General features: G+C 36.7%; 1 pseudogene; it reads left to right on the top strand.

Annotated features, from left to right (window-relative positions):
• Window positions 1-664: 664 nt before the first annotated feature.
• The window catches only part of LOC149746916 (metalloendopeptidase OMA1, mitochondrial pseudogene), a 41769-nt pseudogene continuing 15570 nt past the window's right edge, over window positions 665-26863 (top strand).

Raw genomic sequence — 26863 nt, forward strand, 5'->3', positions numbered from 1 at the left:
CAACATCAACAAAAGACTTTAAAACTGTTACTTCGACACTCCTATTTGATAGATGAGGAAAGTGAGGCACAGAGAGTGATCCTAACATGAGAACTAAGGGTAGAATACAGTCGACCTTTAGTATCTGTGGGTTCCATGTCTGGATTTAACCACTCCGCATGGAAACCAGAGCCAGTTTACATATAAGAAGCTTGAACATCTGCAGATTTGGGTATCCAGGGGAGTCCTGGAACTAATCCTCCATGGATACTGAAGGACGAATGTATATATCTTCTAAATTGCAACCCAAAGACTTCTCCAGAGTACTGCTTCTTCACTTCATAACAAGGAAAAAACTATGTGGAAGATTATTTGTATCTTTTATCAGTATTGCAAACATCTCTGCACATCTATTGTTTGGTGGAAGATTTTGTGGTTAGGAGCAAGCCTGGGCTGAGAGCCACATTGCATGGCTGAATAGAAACCTGAAAATATCTTTAATTGTACCATTTTTAAGGTAAACAATTCAGTCAAGTGTGATTAAAAACCAGAACAAATGATTGCATCTTGATGTGGATCTGGCTACGAAAAGGAATGTTTCTCTGTGTGGGATTAGAAAAAAAACCTTCTTTCATTCTTTCTCTCTCTCTCTTTTTTTGAAATAAAATATTCCTCCACAGACGAGATGAAGGAACTCACAGAGCCTGATTGCTATGATTGCAGAAGAAAGGAGAACCCTGAAGTTCCTGACCTTTCAGGAAGTGTACCGGATGTGAGGGATAGTTGGCGGAAAGAAGCTGCTATTTAAGCCAATATGAAGTAATTCTTAATTTAGACTCTAGAGGTATTTAGAATAATTTTCAATTAGTTATGGTAATATTTCACAAAGAAGGTTCAGACAGGAAAGTGGGAAAGAGAAGGTCAGAACAATTTTTGAGAAGGATTAAACTGAAAGGAAAACTTGAATACTGAGTTTAAGTAGGCTTCGGTAGCTATAAACATTACCTATGCAATAGAGGAACATAGTTTTACAAACCAGAAACAACCCTCCGAAAGGGATATTGAAAGAAATTATAATGGACATAAAAATATAAAACATAAGGGGAAACCTTGATAAATTTGACCACATTAAATTTAAAAACACAAACTCTTAATCATCAAAAGTTACCACAAAGAGAGTGATAAAGCCACATACAGGAAGAAGATACTTTTAATACATATAGTTGACAGAGAGCTCCTCTCCAGAATATACAGAGAATTTATGGGAAAGAAAGAAATGAAAATAAAATGAGAAAAGACACAAGTGGGCATTCCTTAGAAGTAGAAACACAAATGACCATAAACATACAGAATATTGCTTAATTGTATTATCAGAGAAATAGAAAATTTAAACCGCTAAGCCAGTATTTCACATGGACCAATTTGGTAAAACTATGCAGGTGGATTATAGAAAATGTTCATGAGGCTGTGGAACAATGGGGACCTATTACCCATTGCTCGTGGGGCATACATTGCTACAAGTCTTCTGGGGAAAAAGTGGAATTACCTAGTGAATTTGAACATGTACATCATGATACACAGCAGCTCCTCTCTTTGGTACATATCCTGGGTAAACTTGCAGGGAGATTTTTTTTTTCATGGATCAGGAGTCAGGTATCCGAATATTCACAGCAACAGTGTCATTATTAGTAAATACTGGGAAAACCCTAACTGCCCAGCGCTGCTAAATGAGTAAATAAACTGAAGCGTTCGTGAAATGAGATAGTAATTGCAGGAAACAGGAATTTTTCCATTAGTAGCAGGAATGAATCTCAAACATACGATGGCTAAAATAAGTGTGTAAGATTATCCTACTTACATAAAAGGTTAAAACCAACCAAAACTAAATAATTTATTAAATACAAATACATAGTAAGTGGTAAAACTACAGAGAAAAGCCAGGAAAAGATTGAGACAAAATTCAGGATTAGGGTTGCCTCTTGTAGGGAGGAAAAGAGATGGGTAAAGGTATCTTAATGGCTACAAAACTGTTGGCTTGGTATTGGCTACACAAGTATTTGTTTTATTATTATTATTTAACCATTCAAATGAGTCCCATATGCTTTTTAATTGTTGATATCTTTCAATATAAAAATGCCCCCAAAGTCAGTAAGGTGGAGAAGAGAAAGGACAGCACAAGCAGTAGATTGGGAAGATAAGACTTTTATGTATCCTGCTGGATGATGCAAGCATTACTCCACTAACTCAATTGTGCTATCTCTCAAGGATGTGATATCTCTCGAGGAAGTTGCTATCTCTCAAGAAAGTTCTTTTTTGGCCCAGCCATCCCGTCATCCCACTCAGCCCCAGTCCACACATTCCAGGTTAACAACATTAGTGTTTCACGAGAAACCATGGCAAATAATCAGACTTTCCACTCTACTGTTTCTAACCAGCTCATCGTGATCAGTTTCACTGGTGAGAATCATATGTATTCATTCAGTGTACCACACAGGCACAATTATGGCTAAAGCAGATTATATGGGAGATAACGGGATCAGAATTAATTTCGCCTACTCTGACCATCAGAATTTTGGTCGTACCTGTTAGGAAGATGGGTTTGAATCTGGATCCAATGCTAATTTGCTATCTTATATTTGGTAGTTTAATCTACTTACGTGAACTAGAATCCTCATTTGTAAATGGGGTTTCCTAATTCCCAACTCTTAGTGCTGTGGTGAGAATGCACACAACACCACAGAGCACGTCATCTGGCAAAACTTAAATCACAGCTTTAAAAGGAACTGTCAGATGAGTCCCAACTAGCCTGTATGTACACAGTATGTTTCATGGGGAGATTTTGTTACTTTAGATTAATTGAACTTCACACTATGAGTTGAGATTTTTATAAACTCTAGTGTGTGTGTGTGTGTGTGTGTGTGTTCACGAAACAAAATATAAATGATATATAGTATTAACAGTTTCAAATTGCTCAGCACTAAGAATTGTAGCCCCTTTATCTTCTTCTACTTTGCATATTCTGCTGCATTTCCTTATGCCTCAGTTGTTTTTGCATTTCCAGCGCTGTTTTTATGTGTTAGAGCACATATCAGGGATTGCAGAGAATACTTAATCCCCTAGTTTGCAATCATTTGAAGTTCAGTCCTCATTCTCTGTCTTTAACTACTCTGGGGTCTTTGTTTAAAATTCACTGAATTTAAGAAGGTTCTCTCGGTCCTCAGTACATTCGGCAGCATGTCTGCTGCCAATTACTTATCACCAGGGAATTGCATTTACTTGTGTCTGCCGCACTGATCTGCTCTCTCTTTCTGCATTACATCTTCGTCTCTTAACAATGACCCCTCTGTTCTGCTTTTGAGCCAGGATGACTTGTTGAAGTTTATATCCATTCCTTTTGGCAGGAAAAAAATCTAAGAACTCTTCCTGTTACAGAGAATACCCTTTAAAAACTGGTAGACCCAGTTGTATACCCTTTAAAAACTGAGGATTTTACTTTCTAAATATTTTATAGTAATGATAGTGGAAGAAAAACAAGTACAATTCAGAATGACCCAAGGATTATTATTCTTTTCAAGTAAAAAATTAAAATTTGATTAAGCTCTGTAATCCATCCGTCCTGTGCCTGGCGCAGTGTTTGCTATGTGGTCTGTTGTAAGGCAGCTATATAACAGTATCCATTAGTTTGAATGAATTAATACATTTGCATGAATTAATAAAGCTAACACATATGTGAAGGGCAAGGGAAATATTTTATTCTCAATCTTGGCATGACCCCGAAAGCCCTGATTATTGAGAAAAGGTATGAGTCCCTAGGAATTCCGGTCAAGATAATCTTTTCAAAAAACTTTTGATTTGAGGATAGGTTTGTATTTGCAGAAAAGTTGCAGAGATAGGACAGAGTTCACGTATAGCCGACACCTTATTTTCCCTGTTGTTAACATCGCTCATGAGTGTGATGCACTTGGCACAGCTAATGAACTTATATTCGTACATTATTGCTAACTAAAGTTAACACCTAATTTGGATTTTCTTCTTTTTTAGTTAATATGTTCCAAGATCCTACCAAATGACTCCTCCTTCAAAGGGACACAGTGATACTTTGATTCCTATTTCATTGGCAAAAACCACCTTTGCAACCATACCTTATTCTGGGAAGACAGAGGACTGCAGTTTTACAAAGCTTATGAAAGAAAAATATTTTGGTCAACAGTATTAAATGGTTACTATAATTAATAGTAATTCACACATATACGGCATTTTTACAGCTCAGAAAGTTGTTCCAGGATGTTTATCAACATCCATTTTAAGGTCAGAGATAAAGTAGCAGAGACTTTGGAAACAGAAGAATCCCAGGTTAAATAGCTTATCCAGAGTTACACAGCCAACAGATAGCCAACCAAAATTCAAACCCAAACCTTTTGACAATGATCGATAAAAATATTCTTCCCAGTAAACCACAAACGCCTCCTGCTTTTGTTTGCAACTTCTTTCTTTTTTTTTTTTTTTTGCGGTACGCGGGTCTCTCACTGTTGTGGCCTCTCCCACTGCAGAGCACAGGCTCTGGACGCGCAGGCTCAGCGGCCATGGCTCACGGGCCCAGCCGCTCCGCGGCATGTGGGATCTTCCCGGACCGGGGCACGAATCCGCGTCCCCTGCATCGGCAGGCGGACTCTCAACCACTGTGCCACCAGGGAAGCCCTGTTTGCAACTTCTGATTCTCATCCACCTCGCCAGAAGAAATCCAAGGCCCTACAGCAGGGATCAGTGAACTTTTGCGTGCAGAGGCAGACAGTAAATTGTTGAGGTGGTGCTGGCTACGTGATCTCTTTCAAGGCTATTCAATTTTGGCATTGTATATCAAAAATAGCAATAGAGAAAACATTAGCAAATGAATGTGTCCCAATAAAACTTTATTTACAAAAGCAGAGGGTGAGCTGTATTTGGAACACAGACCACAATTTGCCAACTGCTGCCCTGGAAGCTGGAGGAATCTACACAACAATCTGTGATATATTGACATATACAGTCTGTGATAGATACAATTCAAAAGTGGTCGATTTGCTCATCTCGTTGTTCTTTAAAACTCTTTCTTCATGAATGCTTTTTAAATTAAGGGTTGCATCATAAAAAATTGTTTCTGTTCTTTGTTAATCTCCTGTTAACGTCATTCTGTATCTCACTGTTACTTATGATTTTCTCTGGCCTAACAGGATTGCTTAGTTGCTCCTTAAGAAAGGAAGTATGTGCAGATCAAAGTATTGGGCTGGCCAAAAAGTCCGTTCGGATTTCTCCATAACATCTTATTAAACACCCAAACGAACTTTTTGGCCAGCCCAATATTTTTGCGGCCACACTTAGGGATACAGGAAGTTGAAATAAGATAGATATAGGGCGAGGGTCAATTAAAACTACAAAGGATTAACAATGCACATGGCTGAAGTTTCCAAAAAATGAATCATAACTCTTAAAGTCTTTCCATACTGATCTGTGTTCTTTTTACCCAAAGACGCACTCCGTGTTTTTGCTAATATACCTTACACTGAAATATCTCATAATGTGGCACTTTGGCAAAAAGCATCCAACCTTTCCTTTTATATTTTTATGTGATTTAAAAAAATATATAGATATAAATCCTGTGTGGTCTTTATCATACACATCATATCAACAAATGATGGGAGAAGCCAAAATCCATACTATAGGGGATTTTTGAAAGGCTTTCAGGCTGTATTTATATAAATTACTTTCCCCTCTATGTAATCACAATAAAGGAGTTGGATTGAAACTTTAAAATATTTTTAACTATGGGAATACATTTATATACAGTTTGTCAATAACAGTATGCTTATATGTAAATAATACATGTTTATATATTTCTATGTATATGAGTACCTACATATCTATACATAAAGTTAGGAGTTTAAAAGGAAACCAGTTGGTGGGGTTTAAAACCTAAGATTTCCAAGTGTCCCCCATATGTGTAGGGTGCACCTAACACGACAAAACATTTTATAATGATTAATGAACAGGAGAATATTCACTTTTTAAGGAGTTTCCTTGACTCACTAAGGGCTGTATTTAAGCTCCTCTTATATTCTGATACTTGTTCAAGTGACTGAATAGAGCCCCTTTAGGACTTGGTCTAAAAATCCAACTATACAATTTGGTGGATCAAAATTGGCCTCAAGTTCTTTGCAGCTCCTCACAAGAAGTCTCTTTTCCCAGCCCTTGACTTTGGCTTGGCCTTGTGATATGCTGTGACCAGCAGAATACAGTGGAAGTGATTTTGTACAGCTTCTGAGAAGGGCATCAAGAGTCCTTGTAGCTTCTGCACTTGCGTTCTTGGAACAGTGAGACCACGTGGAGAGAGAAGCCAGACATCACTTAGCCCCAATCACCAGACATATGAGTGAAGCCTTCTTGGACCATCCAGTTCCTGGTAATTAACTAGATGGCTGAAGTCACATATGTGACCCCAGGTGACCCCAGCAGAGGAACCACACAGCAGACCCATCCCACTGAATGGTGAGACATTTGTTTTTGTTGTTTTAAGCCATATATGTTGAAAAGCAAAATATGATATTTTGAGAAAACCCCTAAACATGATCGATTTCTGAATTAAGAATATATGAATAGGTGAGTTTGTGTTTCTATGTTTGTATGTATTTGCCTACAAATACATGGGTATTATGTGTGACTAAAAATAATGGAGGAACACAATTAATATTTATTGAACACCTGATGTGTGCAAGGCATTGTAAGATATGTTTATTTAAACCACTACATTGTATGTGTCTATTCTGATTATGGTATCAGTGTTAACCAAAGAATGAGTAAATTTCCCTCTTCCACTTTGGCACATGAACTGTTTAATTTTCTGTGTCAATCAGAGAAGATAACAACATGGAAATAATCAAAAGAAAATATTTACCTCATAAAAAGTTTTTAAAACTATTGCCAAACATAATAGGCAACATTAAATGATAGATAAATTAAGGGGGAATATTTGCAACTTGTATCTCAAAAATCCAACGTTCACGGCTTTTAAATTTTCTTCTGAAACGATAGGTGAAATTCAAACACCCAATAACGTGGAAAAATACTACTACTAAAATTACAACATACTGATATCTCACGAAGGATGTGCATTCAAGAAAAAAAATCCTGAAGCCAAAATCGACATTATATATTTACTGACAAGGACTATTTTGTTAATTCATCGATTCATTCAAATGACATTGTACAATGCTAATATCAGGAACTTTGAAGTGAGCAAAACATAATTCTCCCCTGAATTTGTCCAGAGACAAGTTGGAGGAGACAGAAAAACAAAATAATCAACATAACATAGCGGGTTGGTACTAGGCTGTTCAGCTATGCAAAGAGTGTTAAAGAATTTGAGAAACTGCACGGAAATAACAGAGAGGGCTTCTTACAGGAGACGAAGCCAGCATTTTCTTAAAGAACAAGTTAGAATTTTCCAGATGAAGGAAGTGCCAGGGAAGGTAAGGAAGTTATTTGAGGGAAAGTAGTGATCATATGCAAAGGCTAAGAAGAGAAATAGCATACTACATGCAGGGTAACATAAGAAGTGTGATAAGAAGCAGAGCTGAAGAGGCCAGAAGTAAAACTGAAGAGATGTGCTGTATACATTCAGTATAGTTCCATTCTAAAGATTCTGGATTTAACCTGAAGGCAGGTGGGGGACTAGGGAAGGAAGAGCAACCAGCAGGTCTGTGACATGTTAAAACTGGATTTTAAATAAACCTTGTTCTCTGGAGGATGATTTTTAGGAGTAAAATTAGGAGCTAAGAGACCAATTCGGAAACTGTGGCAGTAGTCCAGAGAGGAAAGGTATAGATTTAAAAATGATGCTTGAGTTTAGAACTCAGTGTATCCATACACAACCATGAACCTTTTATTCCTTATAGTGGCAGACAGATCTGGATGATATCCATGATCTCTGCCTCCTGGTGGTTACAGCTTTGTTCAATCTCCTCCTATTGCATTTTGGGAGGGACCTGTGATTTGCTACTAATCAATAAAATATGGCAAAAGGGATGAATCTGACATCACTCCCATGATTATGTTAAAATATATGACTCTACTAGTCAACTGGCTCTAGATATTCTCCTTGTCAACTTGATAAATTAAAAGGCCAGTTGGAAAACCCCACATATCAAGGAACTATGAGCAGCCTTTAGGAGCTGAGGACAGCCTCCAGCTGACAGCCAGCAAGAAGCTAGGGCCATCAATCCTACAAAAGGAAATACATTCTACCAAAAACCTGTGTGAACTTCTTCACAAAGTGGAAGAAGTGGATTCTTCCCCAGTCTTTCCTCCAGATGAGAATGGAGCCCAGCTGACACCTTGATTACAGCCTTGCAGAAAATCCAGATAAGCTGCGCCCAGACTCCTGATCCACAGAAACTTTGGAATAGTAAAAGTGTGTTGTTTTAATCCCCTAAATTTGTGGTAATGTTTTTTTGCAACAATAGATTACTAATGCAAGTATTTATTATAAAATTAAATGCATTTCTCTGTGTGGACAGGTCAGGTTCTTCAGAAAACAAAGTATTTCTGTAATCAATTTTTTAAATTTATATTTGCCCACTTAACTTCTAATGGTCTGCATAACTTGCCTATCTTTTGGCCCTCCGTCATGGTTTGGCAACTCAAATCCAATTTATGGAGATTGCCCTCGGCAATATATTTATGTACTTTTGTTTTCAGTGCCAAAATCCCGAGTTCTTGAGTGATATTTCTGGGACTTTGGCTTAGTTGTCAACCAAAATGCCTTTTCTCTATTGCATTGATCTCATGCCAAGAAGGTAAAGGTTCCAAATTCCCCTGAATGCTTTGATAGATGTTAATTACAGTGAAGTCTATTAACATAAATCTAAATACCATTTCCAAAACAGTGTTGCCAAGCATTATCAGAAATCTCTGAGATATGTAAAGAACAAACGTATGGACACCAAGGGGGGAAAGTGGGGGGTGGGGGGGGTGGGATGAACTGGGAGATTGAGATTGACATATACACACTAATATGTATAAAATAGATAACTAATAAGAAAATGCCATATAAAAAAATAATAATAAAATAAAATTTAAAAAAAAAAAAAAGAGATCTCTGAGAATCCAGGGGAAGTGGCTTCCAAAGGCAAAGTCCATTGAATGGACGTCTTTGTCAGTCAGCACCTTCTCAGGCAGCCTCTTTTTATATCAGCTTTGTTCAATCTCCTCTGAGTGGCATCTCTTCAGCCTTCTGATATTTTGTCCTAGTTGTGAAGCTCTTCTAAGCTTCTGAGAAGATTATGAAAACTCAGATGCAAGACCACTATCATTTAATACTCACCTGTATCAAAAAGCTAGAAAGACAGAAATCTGTAGAAGGGAAGAAAAGGGGACACATATAGAACTCATTTCTCAGAAGGTTACCATCTCACTATCCTTGGACTATTACAATGACCTTCTCTTAGAAGTGACCATACCCTAAATATCTCTGTAGCCCTGGTCCAAGGCACAATAACTGATAATAGTAGGCAATCTAGTGTTTCTTTAATTGTGGTCAGAGAATGGAAAATTTTACAGAATGAAGGTTATAGTCTTCTCCAACTATATGAGAATTCTGTATTTCTCAGGCACAGCCATAGGTGCTGATTCTGGTTTCATGAAAGACATAAATCTTGAACTGGGTTTTATGTGATGAGTAGGATTTAGAGAGGGGGGTGGTTTGGGAAGATTGTATTAAGTGGAATAAGTATTCATAAGACAACAGATTGTATACATAATGAAGGAGGGCTGGTATAGTCAAGGAGTATAGGATGAGGGCAGTGTCGATGGCCAAAGACAGGGAGGGACTCTTCCTTATTTGAATGTAATATCGTAATTCCAAAGAAGTGGAGATTTTAAAGTGAGGTTATAATTGATTAGAGGGACTTTTAAACACCTCAGTGAGAATTATGAGCTTGATATGGAGTAGCTCTCCTTAAATTTTACTTTTCCTAGGAAGCTTTTCCTGTTTGATTTAAGAGCTACTCCTTCATTCTTCCATAGTTGCATTTTTCACAAGATAATGTAAATGTCAATTTACTTGCCTTTCTCCCCCAGTGAATTATAAGCAACTCAAGGGCAGAGATAATGTTTTCTTTAGTCAAAAAAATAATAAAAACGGAGGAAAGCAGACAGGTAGGAAGATAAAAGGAAAAGAAAGATAGAAGATACTATACTTTAGAGTCAAAAAAACCTTTAATGACATGCCACATACTAGCTTAGTTCTTAAGAAAGCCAATCGAACAGTAATCCTTAGTTTTTACACCTAAAAAATAGAGTTAATAATAGCTGCCCAATCACCTTCAACAGATCACTGTGAGGGTCAAAAGAGACAATGAATATAAAAGCACTTTAGAAAGTATAAAACTTTCCAAAGTAACTTTCTCTTTCCAGGCTTTTCAGTAAAATAATGCCATTATAAATGCAGTTTTGAGAAAACTAGTATGCTATGGGAAAGAAAGACAACTCTAGTTTTGTGGATAGTCATGAAGATGTTGTTTATAATATAAAATGTTGGAAATAAGCTTAATGATCAATGGTAGGGAGCTGCTTAAATAAACATCCAGTTAGTCAAAAGTTAGAGTATTGTATAGCCAAAATAATGGTGTAGAAGAATTTTAAATTGTATGGGAAATTGGTAATACCACACGAAAAAGGTTTCAAAGTACTACTTACAAGTGACCATGTATATATATGTATGTACATGTTTGAGCTCACATAGATGTGCGTATATGCAAAGACATGCAAACAAATGTAACAAAATCAAAATATTAACATTATAGATTAGTTTTACTATTTTTGCATATATATTTTTAATAAACAGCTTGTAAGTTGTAAGTAACAGAACACATTCCCCCCATGCAGCATCAGCCATCCCCTCATGTACCATCAGCTGACGTTAATTTCATACCCATATCTTAGCTTTTGAAGAGACTGGGAAAGGAAGAAGCTATCCTTTTTAGCTTCTATGTGGAATGAAGGCTATTTCAGAAAAGAAGAGGATGGGGATGACTGCTCTATGAGCAATCAATGTTCTCTACCACAAAAATGTCATGATTACGTTACAAACATATTTTTAAAAGAAAACGGAATCTAGTAGCAGATGTAAGAGAGAGATTACAACAGACTCTCCATTTTCACGTTCGGCCAGTCGCCTATATCTCAAATTGACTCTCTAGAGCAGCGAGTTGAAGGAGTACTGGGAGAGAAGCCATAAGACTTGAGTTTCAGCCAACTCTCAACCCTCAATTAATTGTATGACTTGAGGCATATTCGTTAAAGTTGTTTATTTTCTCATCTATATAGAGTAAAAGTCCCTTCTGACTCTGAAATTGTTTGTTTCTATGAATATGGGAATATATTCTTCTGGCCAGAGACAGTCGTATATTCTTAAAATGTTAAAAGATTAACATTCCCCTCCTCATTTATTCAGAAAACAGGGAGTGTCTAACTCTTTTCAAAGAACAAAGGGACTTGTTCTGAGACAAGCAGAAAAGCTGTAATATGTTGCTTCATGTGTTATGGTTTGTTAACTAGTTTATATTTCACAACAACCTTGTGAATTTAAAAAAATAACATTTGCCATTTTATACATGAGGAAAGGAGACCCAGGGAAGTGAAATAATTAGGAAATAGTTGAGAAGCATTTATACCCAGGTACATCTGATTACAAAGTCAATGCTTTTCCCACTAATCATGATACTGTGTTTCTGAACTTGTTTTAAATAACTTTAAACTTATAAGGGCAGATGTCTATCTTGCATGGGTACTGTAATGTACTTAATAAATATTTGTTTAAGAAAATGATGAAAGAAAGAGAGAGAGAAGAGAGGAGAGAGAAAGGGAAGGAGGAAGGAAGGAAAAAAGAAAGGAAGAAAAGCAGAAAGGCTTTCAGGACAATAATGATTCAAATGCTTCTTTAGCAGAAATGGATGGGTAAATTGAGGTTGAATTAGTTTCATTGTTCAGCATTTTCCACATACGTTTGATGTCAGTTTCTTCCCCTTTTCTAATGGGGTCTATGGTGGGAGGCCAAGGGGAAGGTTGGTGATTGTATTTAATTATGTTCAAAGAAAGTTACAGAATACTCAGCAGATGTTAGGTTTGCAGCTGGAATCCCATAACAAATGCTGCTCTACTATCTCGCCTTCCACATTATTGCACCAAAGCAGGGCTCAGAAAATGCCCAGCAGACCCATTGGCTGGGGCTGAGTGAGAAAAGATAACAAATCTTAAGGAAACATGTTGCCTATTATTCCTCATTATGAGAGCTGCCAGGGTGTACACTGAGCAGGCCTCCGGCTGATACCAGGACACAAAGGATTTTAATGCATCCCACACAAGGATGTCATTTGCAATCTGGAGCAAGAAAAGAGATTGAAGCCTTGGAAGGTGGGCCTTGTTTCTTGATATTGTATATCCCAAGGAGGACAAATAACAAACACAGTTTGCTTTCCCAGGCCCCATAGGCATTCAAAGGAAGCCTGCTGACTGCAATTAGGATACCCCAGATTTTAAAAACTAACCTTCTCAGCAGGCAGTGGGATTCTATCATGGATGATATGGTTTGGGCATGTTTCAGATTTACCATGGAGGCAGACTCATTGAAGGAGATGACAAGGAAGAAAACCCTAATGACTTAAAATTCACAGCCTCTTCAAGGGGGTCTCCACTGTTGCCTCCCAGATAGAATAGGCTAGTTTCACACTTTGTAAAGAAATAAATATGATCCTCTTTGTAGTCCTATAAAACTACAGGCCCACCTAAGAGATCACCTACACACGGCTCTCCTATGAGCTAACATGTCCTCTATCTCTCCACCTAAAGGCTTCTCTAATGAGAATGCTCTTAGTTTAGGTCAAGCCAGAAGTTCTGGGAAGGATGCCCTAGGAATTACCCACAGTGGATGAAGAGTAGAGAGTGTAGATGAATGCTCCAGATTCCTCACGCTTGCTAGGGCAACACTATGGTCTATTCTGCATCTCCCAGTGAATCCCAAGCCAGATTGGGCCCTAGATGTCACAGTGGTAACCAACTCATTTTGACATCCACTAATGGCTTTCTTCCTTTCCTTTCCTCCCCTCTCCATTCCCTCACCTGGATTCCTGAGATCGCATGCCAAATAAATTACTTGTAACAAAATCCTTGTCTCAGGCTCTGCTTTTGAGGGAAATCAAATTTAGGGACTTGGCCAGAAGATTTCAGGATCTCCTTCAATGCTTCCACGTATGAACTGTTGGAATGGTTAGAAAAATCTCAGAATGATATTTGTGATTCTTCCTGGCCTAAACTAACTTACAGACTGATGTATAACCCTTCTTTGTCCACAACACACCAGTTCCAGAATATTCTTGATAATTGCATTATTTTAAGCCTTAATATGTGGACTTCCTTCAATCTGAATTCCTTACTCAACAGATTTATTTTTTTTCTTCTTTTCCTTTCTTAAGTGACTTTTTACTCAATTCAGTTTTTTATACTTCCAAAAATAGAGTGGCATTCTCCCCCTTGAAGTTTTCAGAACATTTTGTGGACCCCTCTATTAAAAGCATTACAGCATTCATCACTAAACTATGAACAACCGCAGAAGAGATGCTGTCTTTTTCTTATCTTTGTATTCTCAGTTTCTATCACTGTGCCTAATACTTAATAAATGCCCAAACAAAATGTATTATCTGAAAAACTAAGTTAAAAAAGAAATGAAATATCAGTACTTCATTTTCAAGAACAGATGTTTGATGATTCTGCTACTTTCCTCTCCCATTCTAGGTAAGGGGAAAAAATAAAATTTTCCATCCTAGGTTATCTAGGCAGTTAATAATTTTTTTCTCAAGGATAGTTGAAATATAAAATATTACAATTTACCAGACTGGATGCTTTGTTGAAGGTTTGGTCTGAGTCTTCCTTTTATAGCATGTATTTCAAAGTGTAACATACTATGTACTGGTGACCCTAATAGGGAGAGGTGATGCTAAGGCAGTAAGCTTGGTAAGTGGAATATGAGGAAACAATGGGAGATTTGGAACTACAGTACCTGAAATCAGCTCCTGGTTTTGTTAGAGATTTTAATCAACTCACTTAAGATTTCTGCTTCTACATCTATAAAATGGAGATAATATTTAATTTGCAGTGAATTTTGAGACTTTTAATGAAATATTATATGCAAATGCACTTGGTAAAATGTTCTGTGACTACACACACATATATGTGTATATATGTATAAATACGTCTATATATATTACATATATTAACTTATTTATAATTTTTGTAATTTTAATGATAAATTCTATATGTAAAATAGACCTTCAGGAGCCAAAATGAACACCACAAAATGCAACCTACAGATACAGGGCTTGATATGGAGCCAGAAATTTGGGTAGAATTTTTGCCTTTGTTCTAAATCGCAAATAAGTGAGTACCTATCCTAATTTTAAGGACCTCTGGAGAAGCAAGCACCTCCATTGCTCAAATATCCTCATAATTTGAATTGGGAAATTTCGGCACTATACACCTAAATATATAAAATAATATAAGCATATGTGTTTTTTCAAAATATGCAGGGAAAAATTGCTGTGATCAGGATAGCACAAACACAGTTTTTTTGTTCTAAGAAAAGTTGATTCCAGGACTGATACTTGATATCTTCCTCACTCTCACAGAATAGTTCAAGTGGTTTCCCAGGGTGATGCAAAATTTAATGCTTCTGGTGGTGATTATTTCCAGGAAGAGGAATTGTTCCTGCAAGAACTGTGCCAGCAGTGCTATATGGCATGTGGGATTATGCAATCCCACACACTGACCAGAATGGGATATTTGTATGCATATTCAGCAGTTAGGATTTATGGGACCCTATGTGTCATATGTCTACCCAAAGTTGAGTGATGCAATGGAACAGGGCAAACACAAGTGCTCTGGGAGAGATGGGCACAGGAAAGAGAGCAGCCACATGTACCTTGAGTAAGTCCAGTCCATCAACAACCACGGATGCAAAAAGTTAATTACAAAAACGGTATTCAGGAAGCAGTTATTATGAGATAGGGATTGGAGGAAGTAAATAGAGGGGCTTACTGAGGGGATGGGAATCCAGAGCAAATAATTGTGAGGAATCTGGGTAGCTTGGTAGGTATCAAAGAAAATCTGCAATTGAGTAAAAATGCCTCAGGCATACGGGCAAGAAACAGGGCCAGAGCTTTAGTTCCTGGAAGCTGGCTTGAAAAGAATAAATTCAGATCCCAGTTTTAGAGGTATAGGTCCCCAAATATAAAAACAAGTACAAGATACAAAAGAGGAATCTTGTTACCAAATATGAGGAACAAATATGGACCATGTCTCAGAAGTAGAGTAGAACTGAGTACCCAATCAGAGCTGGAGGCTGAGTCCCAAGTTATATTTCTTCTATCTTGAGTTAGGAAAATCCCTAAAGACAGGTCAGGCCTACAAGTGAGGCTGAAATTGTTCTGGATTTGGAAAACAGTGGTAAGTGAGGACTGGCAGCCAGGCAGAGATTTATATTGTGAGTAATGCAGGATGAAAATAACAATTGTCCATCGATGGTTAGAGAATCATTATGGCATAAGGCATTATCTGTGTCTTACTGATCAATCCTTTAGAATCACATTCTTTGAGAAATCAGATCCCCAGTGAATTCATTCTCCTTTTAGGAGAGTTTCTTTTTCTCTGGAGTTTTGGGATTAGATCTCTATCAGGGGTCTTGAAGGCTAAAGTAATGACTTACTCAAGTTTCATGGTGAAAATGATCCTTTCCCAAATCCAATTACATTCCAGCTGGCAAATAGCACTGGCTGTCTCAAAACCCAAACATTTGAAAGAAGGCTTGAATTGGCCATCTCCCTGCCTCTTAGGTCTGAAACCTTTCTTAGATAGCAGGTGAGAAAACACATTTTTGGCTGGACAAGATAAATATATTTTTTTAACCATCAAATCTCTGAAGTCATGTAAAGAAGACCAAATAAGATACGGAAGGCACAAAAGTCATGGTAGTTCTAATTTATGTAATAATTATGTATCACCTGCAATGCTAAGACCAATGAAACCAAGGATATGTTGTTTGTAAACTGTATGTTTTGACTCTAAATATCAAACTGACAATTCATTTATTTTTAAGTTGGTTGATCACTTGATTGGATGGTTCAGTTGTCCAAAGGCTGGTTTGAATGGAGCTGTTGCTTCAACATTACATAGACACAGGGACTGGAAAGAAAAAACTGAAATTAACATGCTCACACTTAATCTTGACCTTCATTTCTTAAGGATTTTTTAAGGATGTCTCTCTTAGGTTTTGTAGGAAACACTGCTACAAGAAACCCTCAGCTTGAGACTCTACTGAACTCAACAGTTCACAGAGTCACTAACTCTGGCCCCTGATTTCATCAACTGTAAAATATAGATCGTAGTAACTACTACCAGGTTTGCCATGAGGATTACAGTAGGTGATGTACGCAAAGACGTGCCAAACACTAGATGCCCATTACATGGCAGTTATTTTTCCTATTCTTGTTATTATTAAGCTAAGAAGCAGAGATCAGAGAGACACCATACACCAAGAACATTGAGAGTGGTTGCCTGAAATGACATGGGTTTACAATGCCCAATCTGTAATAATTAGTGAAAGGAGTTAGGAGACAGTTGACATCAGTAGGAGTAAAATGTGTTCCTTTGGATACATCTGGAATTCAGCTGTGGAAAAAGTCCATTTCCTTCCTCCCTTTTAAGGACACCCACATAAATATCAGACAAGGATTAGCCCAATATCCTCTTTCCCAGGTCTCATAGGCAGCAAATCTTGGCTAGAGGTTTCCTGCTGGAGTTTCCAAACGTGTTTACCTGTATCCTGTTGGGAAAATATATCTGATAATATCCACCACTGTCTGAAATTCTTTTTTTTTTTATTCCAGCCACTGTGAGAGTCAGAGTTTGAGAGACTAGAAGATTAAAGGCAGTTTATTTATTCTCAGATTCTTTGCCTGCAATTAAATTTAATAATCTAGTATGATAATTTTATGAGAAATCAAACTTACTCATAATGTAAATTTATATTCCTAAACCCCTATGGAAGCATTTTATCTAACGCAATATTAACCACTAATATAAAAATCTATTACATCATTTTATTTCTCTTTCCACCTCAATTTTTAAATGGATAAAATATTCTTTGTTACACTTTTCTGAAACTCTAAATTTATTGACTCATTCAACAAATGTTTATTGGGTGACTAATATGCCTTAGGCACTGTGGGATCTTTTTTCTCTGGGAAACAACAACAGACAAGACAAATATCTTATCCTGTCCTCATGAAAATTAAAATCTAGCAAAAGAAAAATAAATGAAACAAGAAATCAACTTAATATGGCAGAAAGAATGCTTTTCATTAAAGCTAAGAAGTCAGGAAAAGGAGGTGTTTTTCTGGTGGAGAGACTGCATTTATGTACAGAAATATATATTTTTACATGACCTTACTATCCCAGGCAATCTACAGATTCAATGAAATCCTTATCAAAATACCAAAGGCATTTTTTCACAGAACTAGAACAAATAACTTGGAAATTTGTATGGAAACACAAAAGACTCCAGGTAGCCAAAACAATCTTGAGAAAGAAGAACAAAGCTGGGGATATCACACTCCCTGATTTCCCACTCTACTACAAAGTGACAGTAATCAAAAGAGTATGGTACTGGCACAAAAACAGACACATAGATCAGTGCAACAGAATAGAGAACCCAGAAATGAACCTACACTTACATGATCAATTAATCTATGGCAAGAAGGCAAGAATATACAACAGGGAAAAGACAGCCTCTCAAACAAAAGGTGTTGGGAAAACTGGACAGCTACATGCAAAAGAATAAAACTGTACCGCTTTCTCACAACATGTACAAAAAGAACCTCAAATGGATGAAGGACTTAAATGTGGAACCTGAAACCATAAAAATCCTGGGAGAAAACATAGGCACTATGCTCTTTGACATCAGTCTTAGCAATTTTATTTTTTGATTTGTCTCCTCAGGCAAGAGAAAACAAAAGTAAAAATAAACAAATGAGACTATATCAAACCAAAAAGGTTTTTCACAGCAAAGGAAATTATCAACAACACAAAAAGCTGCCTACCGAATGGGAGAAGATATTTGCAATTAATAAACCCAATAAGGGGTTAATATCCAAAATATACAAAGAACTCATATAACTCAACATCAAAAATTCAAACAACCTGATTAAAAAATGGGCAGAGAACTTGAGAAGACATTTTTCTAAAGAAGACATACAGATGGCCCACAGACACATGAAATGATGTTTAACATCACGTATCAGGAAAATGCAAATCAGAACCAAAATAAGATATTACCTCACACCTGTTAGAATGGCTATTATCAAAAAGACAATAAATAACAAGTGTTGGTGAGGATGTGGAAAAAAGGAACCTTCAGGCACTGTTGGTTGGTATGTAAATTGGTGCAGCCCCTATGGAAAACAACATGGAGTTTCCTCAAAAAACTATAAGTAAAATTACCGTTGGATCCACCAATTCCACTTCTGGGTACTTTTCCAAAGAAAGCAAAAACACTGATTAGAAAAGATATATGCACACCTGTGTTCATTGCAGCATTTTTTTTTTCTTTAACAATACCCTAGATATAAAAGCAACCTAAGTGTCAATCTATAAGTGAATGGATAAAGGAGATGTGATATATATATATATATATATATACACATATACATCTACACGTACACATATAATACATATACATATATAAATATTATTCAGCCATAAAAAATATAAATCTTGTCTTTTGCAACAGTTTGGATAGACCCAAATTATATAGTGCTAAGTGAAATAAGTCAGACAGAGAAAGACAAATACTGTAGGATTTCACTTATATGTGGAATCTAAAAACAAAAAAAATAAACAAATAACAAAACAGGAACAGACACATAGATACACAGAACAAACAGATGGTTGCCAGAAGAAAGGTGGGTGAGGGGGTTGAGTGAAATAGGTGAGGGAGATTAAAAGATACAAACTTCTAGTTACAAAAAGAATGAGTCATGGGGATGAACTATACAGCATAGGGAAGACAGTCAATAATACTGTAAAATCTTTGTATAGTGACAGATGGTGACTATACTTATCATGGTGATCCTTTTATAATGTCTAGAAATATTGAATCACTATGTCGTGCACCTGGAATTAACATAGCCGTTGTAGGTCAATTCTACTTCAATTAAAAAAAGAGAAAGAAATAACAGGTTACAGGATTTTGTGTGACTTTCCCCTTCTATGTTTTGGATTCTGTATTTGAAAAGGGGGATAATAATACTACACCTCAAAACATTTGGGGAAAATAATTGAGGTAATACATATTTTAGGTGCTCATTTTAGTCCATTATCATGATGGTAATGTTAACATATGGTGATGTAATGCACAATCATATGAATTTTTATTATCCTCTGAGTAATTTGCAGCATTTGTATAAAATGATATGTATTGACTTAGAAACATTGTTATCCTGTTAGCCAGGCTCCTCTAGTTATGGGATATGGGCAGAAAGAACTTAGCACACTTTTCATCTCAATTGTTTTTATTAACTTTTTAACTGAATTAATTATTCAAATGTTAGTTGAACCTATTTTTTAAGACATTGTCTTAAGTGTTGAAGCAACTGCAGTGTTAAATCACCAATGGCCATTCCCCTTAAGCCACTTGTAAACTGAAGTGTGAATTATAAAGGTATAAAAATTTCCAAATTATAAAGCAATACACAGTCAAATGCCATAAGAAAGCTAAAAGAAAACAAAGTTAAATCTCAGAATAGGGTTAAGAAGGAGTGATAAAATTCTGGTAATTCATAGTACCTGACCTAAATATTTCTCTTATACATATAGCTGATTCACTTTGTTGTACAGCAGAAAAGAACACAACATTGTAAAGCAACTTTACTCCAGTAAAAAAAAAAATAACTTCTGAAAAACTTTCTTTTATTGTGAATACCTGGGCCCTCTATTAATGGGCCCTCCAGATGCAGAAATGATTGGAACAAGATTGCCCTTTGATAACTAAGCAGTAAATCAACTCATTTGACTGTAGCAAAAGTATGACATTAGTTCAAAGTAATGTAAGAGCTAAAAATAGAATAAGTAGATCAAAAGAGGAATCAAAAGAAAAGGAGGCAAAAAACATGAAGTGGAAACAGTGTAGAAGTGAAGGGCAATCATTAGCCTTTGTTTTCACTTTGAGTTTTTTTTATCCTCATGATTAAGGCACTCCAAATCTGGAAGTGGAGATAGCTTACCATAGTGACAATGATTTTAGCTAAAGATGGACCATAGCTTATCTGCTCCTATTGCCAAGAGAATCACATTGTGAGATGTACCACGTGATGCCTGAATCATCAAACTCCTTACATCTGATTCCATGTTCACGAAGCAACTTCTGATTAAGATTTGGCTGCCGGTGTACATCTGCCTACAGGGACTCACGGGGCTGATCATATAGACTTTGAGTATATCCAGTTCTCATAAAACTGTGCAGTAGCGTCTGACTACAATTTGGCATCCTGTTTATCTTTACTCTGCAAAGAAAATAAATTGGTTACATGAACTTGAGTGTCTCTGATTGTGTGACTTCTCATTGTAAACTCAAAAACTGACATTGTTTTTATACACCAATCTCGTGATCTTGGACCATTTTAATCTATCTCAACAGATGTGTCTGTTCTTTGTGTGATGATGACAAAAGTAGATATATGAGACTGCAATACTGAGATTCTGAGACATGGTACATTCAGTAGAGTATATACCTTTTCCTTATAGAAATGATAAGCCAGGATTTTGCTGTTGTGACAAGACCATGACGTTGCTTACGAGGATTTTCTTTTAGCTGAAACTTCAATTCTATCTGGTTTAAGAACTTTTTAGCCTTCCCCAAAATACTTGGTAGAAGCCATGGTTTTTTTTTGTTAGAGCACAAGGTAATGTCCTATAATTACAGTGGATTAAATAAGATAAAAATTCTTTTCCTTAGATGTAACAGCCCCAAATTAGGTGGTTGGTCCAATGTGAGTAAATGTTTCCACTTCACAAGGTTATCCAAGGATCCAGACTTGTGCCCTGGCCCTGCTCTACAGAGGCTGGTTCCACTGTTGCCATTCTACATTTCCCGCAGGAGGTGGGAAGGAGGCAGAAAGGGTATTAAGGTAAGCAACTATGTAGTTTTGTGACATTAAACTAAATTTAGCTAAGATTCAGTTCCTATTTTGAGCTAAGGAAAAGAAGTATACCTATATTGTAAGATTTTTCATGAAGATTAAATAAGTTTATACATGTATCTGCTTTAGCAAGAGTATCTGACTACATAGCAAGCACTGTATAAGTTATTATTACCCTTAGTTTATTGTTTTGAAATTGGGTTAATAAGAATAGAGGTTTGAATGAGAAAATGGACATGCATCTTTGAGTAAATTTCAAAAAGTAATATAGTTGTTACTGTTATATTTGGAAAAGCAGTTACAGGTGTTCTCGGTGAATTTAAGGTTCTTGCCTCGTTGAGAAAGAATTCGGAGACGAAGTGATAAGTAAGAAGTGGATTTATTTAGAGAGAAACACTCCTGAGACAGAGTGTGGGCCATCTCAGAAGGTTAGAGAGCCTCAAAATATGGTGTGGTTAGTTTTTATGGGCTGGGTAAATTCATAGGCAAGTGGGAGGATTATTCCAATTATTTCGGGGAAGAGGGCAGGGATTTCCAGGAATTGGGCCACTGCCCACTTTTTGGCCTTTTGTGGTTAGCTCTGAACTGTCATGGTACTGGTGGGTGTGTCAGTTAGCATGCTAATGTATTACAATGAGTGTATAATGAGGCTCAAGGTCTACTGGAAGTCAAATCTTCTGCCATCAGGGACCCAGCTGGTTCTAGCCAGTCTTTGTCATGGCCTAGGGCTGTATCATTCTTTTAAAGTTGTGCCCTGCTCTCTTCTCTACTGTTTCACAGGTATCCCCCTCTTTTTGTAGGTTTGCTTTACACCACTTCGCTTTTATGAAGTATCTGCATTAGCACCTATTTTCACTAACTGAAAGAAAGGGCATCCAAAGGGCATCTTCACTTTTACAAAAAAACAAAAGGCAAAAAGTGAAAATAGTGTTCAGCATTTGTTTTGCAGGGAGCTGCTATAGAGGCAGCACACACCCCATGCAGTGAGAGTGGTCCCGCCAAGCTCCTTCCCCGGGGAACTACCCTCAGCATCTCAGCACTGAGCTGCCATAGCTTTAAGCTGTGTCTGTGGGCATTTGTGCTTTATCTCAATTTATTTTGTGAATTCGTTAGCAAGGGGTGTCCTAAGGTAATTGCTTATTCACTTTATGCCATTTTGGTTCAGGAAAGGTTTCATAGGAACTCTCTACTTTCGGATAGTGGGGGAAACCTGTATTATCACATCCTTTTTCATATATTATATAGGTTCATATATATATAATATATGTGAGGCTAAATTTAATGACTATTATCCACATATTCCCCATACATTACGTTGTAATGTCTTTAATATTAGTGTTTTACCATAAGTGATATTTATTTTTTTCTCTTACTGAATTTGTTCCCTTTTTTTTGCAAAAAGTTAACCCCTGCTTCCTAATGCTTTGTTTCTCTTCCTCTTCTCCCTCCCTCTCTCTCCCTTTTTCCTTCTCTCTCCCTTTCTCTCTCTTTCTTTCTCAGCACACACACTTACACACACGCACGCACGTGTGCACAGTTGCACTGTAATACAGTCAGAAAAGGTATCTCAGATTTCTTTCAGAAATATTTATGATTAGGAATAAACTGGGGACTGACATGATTCTAAAGACCACCAGAATGACAAATGTAGTCAGAAAAAGTGCTCTGGAAATTCTAGAATTTTTAGGATGTTTTCAAAATGGCATTTGATTGTATTTTGATTGTTATGTATTGTTAAGTCCATGAATATTTATCAAGCATCTACAATGAGCCAACATTTATGTTCAAGACTGGAAATTCAATGGTGAGAAACATCTGGCAGTGCCCTTGCTCTATTGGAGTATATAGTCTAGTGGGGATGCAGATATTAATGAGAGAATAATACACGAGAAGGTGAAATTATAATCAATGGGCTTAAAGTTTCAATCAAGCAAAATAAATAAGCTCTAGAGATCTGCTGTTCAACATTATACCTCTAGTAAACAATAATACATTGTACACTTAAATATTTACTAAGAAGGTCGGTGTGAAGTTGTGTTCTTTCCACAATTATTTTTTAAATTAACGTGTAAAACCTGACATTAGAGAAGTCCTATTTGCATTCCATTCCACAGACCATGCAAAGGCGTGGGTATTAAACGTAGATTGAAGGTTCAGGGACCTCTCTGAGGAAGGCCAACTGAGCAGAAATCTTAAGTAAGAAGAGGTTTTTTTCTATTGGTTTTTACTTAAAGAATGCAAAGGAGGAATGAGGAAGAATGTTCCAGATGATAGCCTTGGGGTCAAGAATCATGTTGCATATTACCTTTTTTTTTTTCTTAACATCTTTATCAGAGTATAATTGCTTTAAAAATGGTGTGTTAGTTTCTGCTGGATAACGATGTGAATCAGCTATACATATACATATATCCCCATATCTCCTCCCTCTTGCGTCTCCCTCCCACCCTCCCTATCCCACCCCTCTAGGTGGTCACAAAGCACGAAGCTGATCTCCCTGTGTGTTGCATATTATCTTCCAGATTGTTTTTATCTATGGTTATTTATACATAAGTACATATCATACTATATATTCTATTTTGTAACCTGGATGATAGACACTATCTATAAATACAAAGCCTTAGTTTCTTCAACTCTAAGTTGGGGGGTTACACAAACTCTTTCCTTAAGTGTCTTTCAGGTTTAAAACCTAAAATTTCATGATATTGTAAGTTTTCACAGATCATGCAAAAAAAAAAAGTCATATTGGAAGAACAACACATGTTAGACTCTTCTTCCACTAAATATCAAATGTAAGCTATAAGAGTACTGTTCAGTCATTATCAATATCTGACCATCAAATTAAAACACATTTTCCCAAAACATCTCCTGTTTTGTGTCCTGTTCTCACATCCTAAACTCACATACAAATGCAACAATTCCTAATAATGGGATCAATAAATGCTTGGTAATTAAATTATAGCAATAAAAATAAAATTAGCATAGGAAAATATAAATAAAATATATTTATTATAAATATAAAAATTAATAATCTAATTAAGATTGTGTGTTAAAAGAATGTAAGACCCACAAAGATAATTTCTGGGACTTTGGCAGAATTGAGAAGAAAATAAATTATTTTGGGTAAGGCAGGATAAACAATACTTTGTAGAAGGTAATTTTCATATACTATTTCATTTGATCTCCACCAATTCAGAGAAGTATGTACTGTGATTACTTATTTTAAAACTATGGACATTTTTATTCTGATGGATTATCTAGTCCAAAACAATGCTAAAATTCAGGAATTTAAACCCTAGTGAATCCTTGAACTGAATCAATTGCTGTCTGATTCAAGTATCTTCTTTCCACTTAATTCCGGCTTTGCAACCTACACTTACATTCTGAAAGTGTTAACTCCTTCTTCCAATATTCTCTTCTCCACTAAAGATTTTCATTTTCCTCTCTCATTAAAAATTGTTTTTTGGAAAGGAACAATTAAATCTCTATGTTTGTAACCAGAAGAACAATCAAGCAAATCCGTTGATATTGAAGTTCCATTAATATTGTCTCAATACCGCCATTTCAAAAGACCAGAAAATTATCTGCATGACATGTGTTCATGTTGGTATACTTAAAGCCACACCCCTTGGGCAGCTGCCCAATCTACACAGATGTGCAAAAACTCACAAGGTCCACCAAGAAAAGTACCCAAGCCATCTCGATCAAGTTTAACTTTTGTAGCCAGCTTTCCAGGCTTTCAGGGGTGATCTCTTGCCCTCTATGGCTATAGTTTGACTAAAGCTTAACTGAATACTTGCTGAACAGAATCAGTCCCAATTTTTGACAATTATAGGGGCCTTTCTGGCCCCCGAGATGATGGTGATAAGCAGATAAGATAGATAGAGAGATAGAGAGATAGATGATACAATTTGCAGATCAATAAACTTATTTATAGGGTCATGCTGATTTGAATTGCTTGGCCATTATCCCTACCATTAGCAGCAGCAATATCACCTCCACCATGATCATCAACATCTTCAGCACTCCATAAATCTGCAGATCACTGGGTTATTTATAAAGTATCTTCATATATGCTATCTTGTTTTCTTTTTTACCCTGGTCAGTAATTACATAACTTAGTCAAGATAATATTTTCATTTTACAGGGAAGGAAACTTATTCATGGTAGGTGAAACGGATTGTCTAAGTTTACAAAGATGAGTAAAATAGATACAGCATAGTATAGCTAGCATAACATAGATAGCAAAATAAATTTTCTAATTCAAGTCTTGTAACTCTAGATCTCATGCCACATGACGTGCTTTAAAAATTATCATCTATATACTATTTATCTCCTTAATGTAACTACTCTATTAGAGACTTACTGTAGTTCCTATAAAGTTATTTATACTTTCTAAGTCATTTTAAAACTAATCTTCTCATGGTATGCTTTAAACGTCATTAGATATGTATTTATGGTACGGTCATCATATGGTATGGTCATATGGTATGTATGGCCATCTTCTGATCCACAGCTATGTCCTCTTACTGTCTTCAATTATTTTGTTGTTCTAAGACCCACTTCCCATATGATGGTGGTGGTGGTGTTCCCTCACACTTCCAATAAGAAATTCTGGGACACCAACAGGGTGTCCAAGAATTCAATCCAATTCTGACACTACCAACCCAGAGACAGCATCAGATTCCACAGGTTATGTGTTCAGTAGCCCCTCCACCCACACCCACACACTTCAGACACCAGTCCCAAGCCCAGGTTGTTATTTATACTTCTGACCAACTGGTTATAGATTTGAGGTTCTCACAACCCTCTCCTTGGGTTTAATTAATTTGCTAGAGCAGCTTACAAGACTCAGAGAGACATTTTGCTAACTAGATTATAGGTTTATTATGAAATGATATAACTCGGGATTAGCCAGATGAAGGAGATGCACAGAACATGGTAGAGGGAAAGGGTGTGGAGCTTTGATGCTCTCTCTAAGTGCATCACTCTCCCCCATCTCCACAGTCACCAGCCACGAAGCTCTCTAAGCCCCATACTTTGGGGTCTTTATAGGCCTTCATTACATAGGCATGATGAATTACATCATTGGCCATTAGGAATTGATTCAATCTCTAGCCTTTCTCTCTCCCTAAAGGTCAGAGGGATGGGATTGAAAGTTCCAACCCTATAATCACATGATTGGATCCACTGGCAACCGGCTCTCATCCTTAAGTTCTTTCCAAAAGCCGCCTCATTAACATAACAAAAGACGCTTTTATTGTTCTTATCACTTAAGAAGTTCCAAGATTTTTATGGAGGTCTGTGCCAGAAGAGGGGACAAAGACCAAATAAGCATTTCTTATTATAAATCACAATATCACAAAATACTCCCAAATTTTACCACCATGTGATTGGCATCACATCCCCCAAACTCTCCAAATGTCCATGTGAAATAAATGTCCTGGGGTCAAGTAAGACCTCCATGACATTGAATCTAGACTCTGTACTTTAATAAATCTTTAGCAACTTAAGTGAGGTTATACAAAGTCTAATTGAGAGTTACCTTGTACCTCCAAGTTAGCTGTCTTACAGATCCCATTGTTATCCTCTGGAAAAAAATTAATAAAAAG

Source organism: Delphinapterus leucas, chromosome 17 (genome assembly GCF_059928025.1).
Source record: "Delphinapterus leucas isolate spDelLeu-1000000601 "Yukka" chromosome 17, BTC_Dleu_Yukka2, whole genome shotgun sequence".
NCBI lineage: Eukaryota > Metazoa > Chordata > Mammalia > Artiodactyla > Monodontidae > Delphinapterus > Delphinapterus leucas.